We start from the raw sequence: 11,792 nt of genomic DNA on the forward strand, positions 1-11,792 counted from the left end.
CTCCCTAACCCCTAACCCTAAATAAACCCCTACCACCAACCCTAACCTAAAACTAATCTAACTGTAGCCCCAAGCCCTTACCCCAATTCTAACCCTAACCGTAACTCCTAACGCTAAACCTAACCCTAACTGTAAATCTAAAACTAACCACTAACAACCAACCCTAACTCTAACCTGAACACTAACCAAACCCAAAATGTAAATCCAAACCCTAACCCTAAATCTAACCCTCGTACCTAAACCTACTCTCAACCACTTTCACTACTCCGTATCCCCAACCCGTAACACTAACCCAACACTATTCCCTGTCCCCTAACCTTAATCCTTACCTCTAAGACTAACCCTAATACTAACCTTTACCACTAACCACATCCCTACCCATAAACCCTAAACCTAATCCTAATCAAACCCTAATAATAACCCTAACACTACCTCTAACACCTATCCCTAAATCTAAACCTCTAATGTTAGTCCAATCACTTACTCTAATCCTAAAGCAAAGGCTAAATCTAAGACCAACCTCTAACCCTAACTCTAAAACTAATTCAATGCCCTAACCCTGATTCTAACTCTGAACCTTAATCTAACCCTACCCCTAAATCTAACCCCAAAACTTAACTCTACCCCTAAGACAACTCTGGAACCCCTAACACTAACCCTAATCCAACCATTACCCTAAGCCAAACCCTAAAACTTAACCCTAAATGTAAACCTAAATACTAATCCTAAATCTAATCCTAAAATTTAAGACAAACCCCTAACTCTAACCCTAAGACTAACATCACATAAACAGAAATCCAAACTCTAACCTAACAATACCCCCAACCCAAAATCTAACACTAACATCAAACGCTAACACTAACCTTTCTCCCTAACTGGTAACGCTACCCAATAACTGACTCTAATTTAACTCTAAAAGGAAGTATAACCCTAAATCTAAGTCCTAACCACTTATCCTAGCCATAATCTTATCCTTCAATCCAACCCTAATTCTTCTCCTTAATACCTAAGCCTAACACCAACCCCCTAAAGCTGACTCTAAAGCTCAGCCCTAAACCTTAACCATTACCCTAGCCAGTAACCCTCATTCTAAACCTCACCCTTACTCAAGCAATAACCCCTAAACCCTGAAACTAACCCTACCTAACCCTACCAGTTCCACTAATTCAATGCCCTAACCCTAATACTAACTCTAACTTGAAACCTAGTCCTAACACTAAACCTAAACCCTAACCTTAACCTAACCATAACCCTATCACTAACCTAACTTTAACCATAACCCTTAAAACAACCTAATCCAACACTAGCCCTAACATGAAATCTAACCCTAACGTGACCTCTAAACAGAATCCTAACCCTAACGCTAACCCCAACTCTAGCCTCACCCCTAAACCTAATCTCCTATGCTAATCTTAACCATTTACAATAACATTACTCCCTAACCATGAACCTGAACCCCTATCTCCAACAGAATTCTAAAACCTAACCCTAACCACCTTTTCTAACACCACTGCCTAACCCCTAAACTTTAAACTAATCTAACCCTTACTCTAATCTTAATTATGATTCCTACCCCTAACTCTAAGCCCAACCCCTAACTCTTATCCCAAACCCCAACCCTTACACCTAAGCTACTCCTAACTATGTCCACTAATGCTACTCTCTCAACCCTAAGCCTAAACCTAAATTCTACCCAATTCTCTTCACCCTAATGGAACACTAGTGCAAACCCCTAACCCTAACTCTAACTTCAACTCTAAACCTAATGCTTAGCCTTCTTACTGTAATCACAAATCTAAGCCTCAACCTAAAATCAAACTCTACCCCTAACCCAAACCCAAAAGCCCTAACCTTAATTCTAACCTTAATCCTAATCAAACCCTGACCCTACCCCTAACTCTAACCCTAACCCTGACTCTAAACATAACCCTAACCCTAGCCCTACCTCCTAAAACTAACCCCTAACCCTAACCACTTCCACTGACACTACTCTCAAACTCTAACACTAATCAAATCCTACCCCTAATACTTGAACATCCAACCCAAACCCCAATGCAAACACATACCCGAACCTCAAACCCTACCTCTCAGACTAATCCCTAGCTCCTAACTCTAGCAGTAACCATAACTCTTAACCCTAAAGCCTAACTCTAACACATACCCCTAATCCTAAACCTCATCTAACTCAAACACAGGAATTCTAACCCTAACTCTGACCCCTTGCCCTACGTTTAACCCTATTTCTAACCCTAAATGTAACCCTTCCCCCTAACCCTAGCTTAAACCCCTAACCCCAAAATCTAACCCCACTCCCTAATTCCTAAGCCTAACCCTAACTGTAACTCCTAACACTTACCTTTACCCTAAATCTAACCCTAGACCTTAACCCTACCACGTAACCCTAACCTAAACCTCATATAACCCAAACACAAACTCCTAACCCTAACCCTTAACGCTATACTCTAACCTCTTGCCCAAAGTTTAATCCCAACTCTAAGACTAACTCTAACCCAAAACCTGACCCATAACACTCACTCAAAACCTTAACCCCCCTAACCATGCTCCCTAAGCCTATCCCAAACTCTAACCCTAATTCCAGCCCCTAACCCAAAACCTTATCTAACACTAACCCTCAACCTTATCTAAAACCTAACCCTTATCTAAATGCTAAACCTAAACCTAATCCTAACCCTAACTCTCAATCTAACCCTAACTTAACCCTTAAATTAAGACCTAATTTTTACCCTAACTCTAACCTTTACTGTAAATCCTAACCCTTAGACTAAACCTGAAACCTAATGCTAACTCTATCCCTAACCAAAGCCCTAACACCAAACCCTAACAATAACTCTAATCTAACCCTAAGCCTAACTATAACCATAACCCTAAGTCCTAACTGCTTACAATAACCCTGTCCTTAACTCTACTTCTAATTCCAACCACAAAAACAAACCCCTAACACTTATTCTAAACCTAACTCCTAAATCTTAACCCCACCCTAGTTTGCAAGCCTAATTCTAAACCTCATACTTACTTTAACAATAACCCCTACACCTTAACACTAACCCAAATCCTATCCCTACAACTAAAATTAATTCTTTTCCCTAAGGCTAAGTCTAACCCTACCTCTAATTAGAACTCGAAAACTAACCACTAACCCTAATCGCAAACTCTAATCCTAACTATAACCCTAAACCCTAAACCTACCTGTAATCTAAACCTAACCTGAAACCTTACCTAATGCTAACTCTAACTCTACACCCAAACCCCTAACCCATATCTAAGCCTCACCATACACTTTATCTCATCCTAACACTACTCCTAATCCCTAACTGGTAACTCTAAGCCTGACCCTGTGCTTTACCCAAAGCCCTATCCCTACATCTGACGAAACACTAGCCCTCTCCGACGCTAATACAAACCTGCTCCTAAGCTGTAGCACTAATCCTCAACCTAACATATCCTCTAACCTTAGCCCCTAACCCTAACACTGAAACCTAACTCTAAACACTAATCCAAACTCTAAACCTAACTAATACACGCTAGCCAAGAAACAATCACCAACAAATGATAACCCTAAGCAAAACTCTGATCCTGGTCCTAACCGCTAACCCCAGCTCTACCCCAAATTCCAACCCTTACTCTAACACTCTTAACCCTAACCACTATTCCAAACACTACCAGTCCCCTAATCCTAACCTCAAACCCAAATCTAACCATTTCCCTTATCCACAAACCCTATAACTAACTACAATGCCAATTCCTCATCCTTAACCCTACCCTAATCCTAACCACTAACACTAACTCTAAACCTAAACCATAAACCTACCTCTAACCAAAACCCAACCTTAACTCTGTCCCTACCCCTAACCCTAACTACTTACCATAATACTCTTCACTAACCCCTAACACTCATCTAACCCTAACTCTAACCCTAGCACCTAACAGCAAACTGTAACTCTAATCCTAACCGATAAACCTAACTTTAACCCTATCACTAACTCAAACCCTAAACACTAACCCTAAACCCAAGCCCTCATTCTAACCCTTACCCACAATCTGTAACCCTAATGCTAAACCTAATTCTAACCCTGAGCAGCACTCTTAAGTCTCCTCCATCTCCTCTTTTTCATCTTCTTGAAAGGGCAGATGGGCTCTGTGTCCAGACAGGTCCTGGGGCCTGACACTTGCACCACGGGCCTGATCTTTCGGTGCTGACAGCTGGGTGCCTCCCTGCCACCGCTGGGACCCTTGCGAAGGGTGAGCAGTGGAACAGGTGGTCACGGGGAGGCTGGGAGCCAAAGGGCTGAGCTGAGGATGAAGCTGAAGGTCGGCTTTCAGGATTTGGCCAATGGAGAGCACATGAGGACAGCCTGCAGAACAGGAAAAGAGGCTGACATGATCTGAAGGCCAGGTCAGGAGCAGGAGCCCTCCTCTTCCTCCACACTCTACAGTGCACAAGCACAGCACCCAACTGCTACCATTTTAGCCAATCCAAGAGAACAGGAGAGGTGGCTGCTGAAATCACTTCCCCAGGCAACCTGCCATGTCAGACAGTTGCCTCGTGGACTACTGGCCTTGCTGCCATGCAGGAGCCTGGGAGCGACTGGCACCACTTACCTCGACTTGCCAAAAGGCCAAGGAGTTGGCGTGGGTGGTGTCCAGGGGGTAGCTGTGGTCGGCCAGTTGTGAATGAGGTGGTGTGCAATGGTCACTTCTGCTCGCCTTCCACAGGATGCTGCGCTGCAGTTATTGACATGAAAAAAAAACAAAAAACAAAAAACAAAAAACTTGGTGATCTAAAGAAAAGAGGTTTCCATGAGCCAAGAGAAGAAAATAAGAAGGTGAGCCCAGAGAAAAAGGAAGGGTAAAGACACAGAAGGGGAGAGGAAAGTGAGGGGTGGTCAACAAATCAGAAGTGTTTTCTCTTAGAAGCAGAAACGAAAAAAAGGAAGGAAGGAAATTTAAACAGAAACCCCAGCGCACTGTCCTGAGCCCTGGTTGCACAGCGGCGCCCAGAGGGCCGGTCCCAGCCCCTGTGTGGGGAGGAGGAGACTCTGCAGCCTCCAGCTGGGGAGTCACCTGCTCCCTTCGCCCCAGGGGACAAGACACTCAGAGAAGATTGGTGAGGCCACCCCGCTCCAGGGACTGGCACAGCCGCCCCTCTGTCCTGAGCAAGAAGAAAGGAGGCGTTTCTCCAGCCTTAATCAGGGATGGGAACAACAGCAGGGACCTGGCCCTGTACCCCAAACCAGAGCAACTGCTGCAGCCCTGGGGCTGAGGGGCTCTCCCTGTCTGCCTCCAACTTAGCAAGACACCCAGCATCTGGTCTACACTCTCCCCAACACAATCTCCAGGTCAGAAGACACAAGGCACCTGTCGAAGACTCCAGGCAGAAGCTCAGACTCACTTTTTGGGAGAAAGCACCAGCTTCATGGCTGGTGGTGGTGACATGGTGATGTTCAGCTCCAGAGCAGCACTGGCCAACAGGGAGGATTTCAATTTTGCCAGTTTGGAGTCTTTGGGTGCAGACATCTTGGTGCTGGAGATAGTAGGGAGGTCCATGCCACAGCCTGATTCCTGAGAGGTGCAAAAGCTCCTGGTTCCACCCTCGGCCTTCTGGGACGCTTTGGGCAGATCCCCGCTGTGCCGTGCACTGGGCTGGCAGCACCGCTGCTGCAGGAGTCCCTCTCCAGGGTCTCAGCATTCTCCCCACTGCCCCTGGGCTCCTGACTGGGGATGGGCTCCAGCAGCAGCTTGGGTGAGGTAGGTGGCTGCTTGCTCTCCCAGGAGCTCTGCCAGGACAGCTCTGCTTTGGCCCCACTTGTGCTGCTGGTGTTGCAGGAGCTCTGAACTGTTCTGGGCACAGGAGGCAGCTGCAGGAGGGCGAGCAGCTTTTTGGGCCTCCAGGCGGAATCACTGTGCCAAGGACACAGGGTGATACTGCAATCCCATCCCCTCCAAGCTCACACAGCAACTCTTAACTGAGCAGGATCCTTCCTGCAAGTCATCCTCCCTCACACCTGTCCATTGGGTGCAGTGCCTGCCTCCCTGCCAAGCTGCAGCCCACCTGCCCTCGCAGAGCAGGCAGAGGGGCAGCAGCTCCCTGCAGCTCTGGCCCAGAACAGCCTTCAGGACTCACCTGGCCTGTCACTGGTGAAGACATGGGTCTGTTGGTCACAGCTTTTTTCACCTGATCAGAGATGCTGGCCCCAAGAGATAAAACAGAGCATGAGCACAGGGCCACAGACTGCACCAAAGCCCTGAGCCTGACCCCAGCCAGGCACTGGCCAGCATGCCATGAGGGACGGCTGTACTGTCCCCAGTCCCATGGAGCCTCAATGGAGGAGTCGTGGCTCATGCTCAGGCAACAGGCTCTGCTCTGCCAGACAGAGGCAGCACAACAACAGAAGCTGCTTCCCTCTTGCCTGCACCCTGCCTGACACTGGCAGTCAAGCAGCCTCGAGAGCAGTAACGGTGCAGCTGCAGGAACATCCCCTGTGAGAGCAGAGCTCCCCCCACCTACACCCTGCCCCACTACCTGATCTCCAGCACCAGGTCCAGGAAAGGGTCAGAGGTCTCCCAGATGCTCTTGCACACTGAGAACTTCATTGCAAAAGCAAGAGCAGTAAGCACACCCTGGCACAACATCCGCACCCAACACCACCCCAGCACAGCACAGGCAGCTGCCGTCTTCCCCCTCTCCAGCTTTGGGCTCTGGGATGTCGGCACCAGGATTCACAGCGTGCAATTCCACTGTGTGCTGGGACAGCAAGTGCTGGTACATAACTGCCAACATGGGTTCCTCAGCTGGTGGCAAAGAGCTGGGGGTCCCCAGCCAACAGCTTTTTTCATCACTACAACACACGCCACAACCCACAGGAACCACAAGACTGACCAGCTGCACCTCTGGGTAAGTTACACACACTCGGCAGTTTTCCCAAAAGATTTTTACTGCAAGGCTCTCAGGGAAACCGCTGCCCTGAGAGTCACAGGCCCAGGACCTGGCAGCCAGCGCTCAACAGGGAGCCACAGGGATCCGCCAAAGATCTGGTGAACCAGCATGGTGGCCTGGGTCTGGTGATCCAACCTGGAGACAGCAGCACCAGAGCTCACACTGCCCCTCCACAATGGCCACCCCTGTCACCCACCGCTGTGTCCTCAGGATCCAAACCCATCCCAGTGGCAGCTCCTCTCTCCCTTCCCGTCAGGAGCATCTTGCCAACATTTATCCAGCACTTGCGGTGGCCACTAACCAGGCCTGGAGCTGTCAGGAGAAAGGACTCCCCAGCTCACCCAGCTCTAAACTCAGCCCCAACCTGCTGCTGGCTCGGCAGCCGGCACTGTGAGCAGCGCAGAGATGGAGCAGTTGGCAGAGAGCTTTGCAAGGCAGAGCCCTCTGGGGCACAGCACTGAGGCAGACCCACTTCCCCTCTGCGTGACCGAGCGTCAGCCAAGAAAGTAGCAAGCTAAATTTCACAGGAACAGAAAATTAACATGTAAATGCTCATTTGTCCCAAGGTTGTACCTGCGGGATCGCCCCGAGGCTCACAGACAGACTCAAGTCAAGAAGTCAAGTAGCCGCTGCCTACAGGGACAGGTGCAATCAAGGAGAAAGGAAAAGCGTTTCCATTTCACGTTGTGATCTACCTTGTCCTCAGTGACCTGCAGTGCCTGGACGGGGGTCAGGCAACAACATGGGGCCCAGACGCATGCTGAAATTTCCAAAGCTGCAGAGGGGCTGCAGATCCCTTGGCTGGGACCTGGCAGCTTCCAAACTACTGTGTCCAGGCCACATGCAACACCCCTCAAGGACCAGATGGACAAACATGGGGCCTCTCAGGGCCTTCTGACTAGGACACCTCTCACACACACAAAACGAAACCCCCGCTAAGGTGGGAGCATGGAGCACCAGGGCAAAAAATGATCATCCATGTTTCTTCTAGCAAAGAGCCTGCTGGCTACTGCAAGGCACAACTATTTCAGGAAAATGTTAACAAATAATTAACCAAATATTAACAAATGCAAAAGGCTAGTGACCAATGAAGGCTGAACACTTACCCCTGGGATTGCCCCCAGGCTCAGGAACAGGATTACACCAAGAGGCTTGATCACCATGGACTGCAGGAACCAAACAGGGAGTCAAACACAGGTGAGGAGCTTCCATGGCATGTTGTGATCTCCTTCTTCCTCAGTCACCTGCAGTGATGGGAGGGGGTGAGGTAATGACACAGGACACATAGAAATGTGTACGTTCCCACAGCTAGAAATGGAACATGGGTGACCTTCTTGCTGAGACCTAGCAGGTTTGCAGGCAAATAGTATTTATGACTTGTCTGTGTAACACCACCAAGGCACAAAAAGCTTTTGAAAAGCCTCTGAGATGATCCTGGGTACAATCACACATGAATAACCTATTAAAACCTGAGTGTTTATTCCTTCAAGCAGACAGACAGTGACAACTTACCTCTGGGACAGCCCAAGGCTCATAACCAGGATCCAGCTGAGAAGCTCGATCAACTCTGCCAATGCCATGGCCTGGAGTCAAGCACAGATCAGAGAGGTTTCCAGGCTCACAGAGCAATACTCCTGCATTTCGGGTAAAAGAGGACATAAAGAAGAGAGAAAAAACAAAACAAAACACAGCACAACATATTTAGGACAACAATGCCCATACATTGCAGAGAAATAGCCCTATTTAGGGAGAAAACTGGAAAAATGACTAAATATTCCAAATATTTGGGGGCTAAATTGGCTAATACAGGCAAAAGATTCTGAGTATTTGGGCAAAAAGTGGCCAAAAGAGGCAAAAACGTCCACATTTGGGAGCAAAACTGCTGGCAAAGGTGAAAAGATTCCATATTTGGGAACACAGCGCCTCCATTAGGGAAAAAATGGGCAAAAGCACCTGAATATATCGGGTAAAAAGAGCCAGAAAAACCAAAGCACCACTAGATTTGGATCAAAACTGGCCAAAAAGGGATATAACATCCCCAGATTTGTGGTGAAATCGGACCAGAAAGTCAAAGTATGCCCAGATTTGAGGAAAAAACGGCCAAAAGTGGCCCAAACAGCCCCAGATTTGGGTAGAAACTGGACTGCAAAGCCAAAGAACTCCCAGGTCTAGACAGAAATGACCCCAAAGGGCACAAATGTGCCCAGATTTAGCTCAAAACTGGCTCAAAGGACCAAAGCAATCCCAGCTTTGATTTGAAACAGGCCCAAAGGCTCAAAGCGTGCCCTGGGATGGGGCCGTGTGGCACGAGGCTGGGGGGCAGGGAGGGCCCCACAGGGACTCAGTGGTGGTTTCTGCCCCTGGGCCACCACTCCCAGCCCCTGCTTGCCCAGAACTTGCCCCTGAAGCAGCCGCAGCCCCTCTCCCCTCCCTGCGGGGCGTCTGCCCCCTGCCCACACCCTGGTGCTGCCTGGCTCGCCCTGCCCGGCCCAGCCCGGCTGCTCTCCCGGCCCCAGCCCCAGCCCTGGCCCCACTGCTGCCCTGCTGAGCTGCTCGGGGCTGGTGCTGCCCCTGCCCGCCCACCTGCTCCCTGCGCTCGGCTGGAGCAGCCTGGGCGTCCCGGGCTGGCAGGGACACCAGGAGGAGAAGGAGGGTGAGGACCATGGCCCCCATGCTCGCACCATGATGCTGCTGCTGCTGCTGCCAAGACACAGCACAGCACGTCACCGTGGGGCTGTGACCTCATAGTCACATTGGAATCACCACATCTACACACTACTGCATGGCCTTGTTCTACACGAGCACGGAAGGAACAGAAGTGGAGAAGGGTGAACCTATCTGGGAGGCAGCGCTGCCTACGGGAGTGCACAGGCTCTCACTTCTTGCTTCCCAGAAATCAATCAATCAATCAATCAATCGATACCAAAAGCTCTATATTAAGAGTAAATAAAAAAATTAAGCCAACTTCAAGGGTCTTTTCTTGTAACTATTTTTGTCAGGCAGCTGTCTAGGAAGAAATGAGCTTTTCCTGCTAGTTTTACCACAGCTTCAATACCTTTAAAGCCACCACTTCTTACCTCTGCTGCTCCAACACAGCCTCACAGCCCAGCAAGATCATAGTGCAGGCAGAAACCTTCACCATACAAAGAGGGAGAGTCAGGAATACGTTACTCTCAAAATCAGACACTGTCAACCACTCTTGCTCTCGCTTACCAAATTCAGACAGTGTAAGAAAACAACAAGGAAGTGAGATTCTTATTTTATGGACCCCATTATATCGACCATTCAACATCAAGTCCAAACAGAGTGTGAACCTCCGAATAAAAAATATCATCTTAAAATTTCTAGGAAAATGAAGGGCTTTCAAGTGGCAACACCATAAAACGTTCATAAAAGCACCGCCATGCAAGTCCACAGCCCTGATCACAGACCACCTGCCCTGGTACCTAAGGCAGTGATGTTCTCAGCTGATTCGCAGCCACTGACATCTGGAAAACAGCACAAAGTCTCATGTTCTTCAGTGCCAAACATGTAGTTTAGAACTGAAACAGGCAAGCAAACCACCTACAGTCAGTCTGGTTTCATTCGAGGCCATCACGACAAGTTGAGTTCACATTCACCAGGAGTCACAGCAGGTCCCACCCATCCCTGCAGACCCCAACTCCGCTCCTGTGCAGGGTCCCGAGGAGCAGTAAGCACAGAACAAGAAACCTCCCTTCCGAAGAAGGCCCACAGCCGCTCTTCCAACAAGCTGCATACACAGCAGCTGAGAACAACCTCTGCTGTAGCTGCACCCAGCTCTGCCGTCTGCAGAAGGAGACCAGCTCCTAAATGATCCCCAGCCCTACAGACACAGATCTTCCCCAGGGCAGGGATGAGGAAACACCAGAGTGCACGGACACCTGGTCATTCAGTTGAAGCTGCTGGGGAGAAGGACAGAGGACTAGAGAGAGACAAATCAGATAAGAGAGAAGACAGAGGAGCCCAGAGAGAAAGAAACACACAGGGAAAAGGATGGAGAGATGGAGAGATCAAGGCAAAAAGGGACAAGGAGCTGTGAAGAAACAGGGAGGAAGAAACAGCAGGGCTGATGAGCAGGACAGAGGGATGGGGATGGGGGAGGAGGAGAAGCAGGAAGGGGGTAGAGAAAGACAGCGAGGGGGATGTACAGATGGAGAGACAAAAAGAAAGTCTGAGAAATAAAGCAAAGTTCGGATCAAAATGAAGACACTGGAAAGGGGAAACATGCAGCAATGAGCTGGAGGAAGAGGAAAAGAGGGCTGAGGAGCAGGAAAGAGGAAGAGAAGACAAAGAAAAGGCAGAGCCAGCTGGACAGGGGAGATATAGTGAGAAAGGATGAGACTGGGAACAGGCAAGGAAGACAGAAAGACAAACAGGACAGAAAGACATCAAGAAGGAAAAGGGGCAGTAATCTGGACAGAGATGGAGAAAGAAGCAGCAGGGAAAGGGAAGACAGGCAGAAAGACAGAGAGGGAGCAGGAGAGAGAAAGAACAATAAGGCTGGGGGCAGGACAGAGATTGGGAAAAAATCCTGGGGTGGGCAGCAAGATGGAGAGGGAGTGAAAAAGAAGAGGGGCAGGAACAGGCACAGGGAGCAGGACAGAGAGATACAGTGAGAAATGATGGGGCAGGGAGCAGGACAGAGCAACAGACAAGAATGGCAACAAAGAGAAACCAGGGATGGTGAGAACACAGAGGGGTGGAGACGGAGAGGGAGATAGGAGAAACCCTGCACAGAGATTCAGAAGGGTGGAGGAATAGGTGAGGAAGCAGCAGAGGGACAGAGGGAGAAGAGATGAAGAGGAAGAAGGGCACA

This window comes from Streptopelia decaocto (assembly GCF_964273445.1).
Source record: "Streptopelia decaocto genome assembly, contig: HAP1_SCAFFOLD_60, whole genome shotgun sequence".
Classification (NCBI taxonomy): domain Eukaryota; kingdom Metazoa; phylum Chordata; class Aves; order Columbiformes; family Columbidae; genus Streptopelia; species Streptopelia decaocto.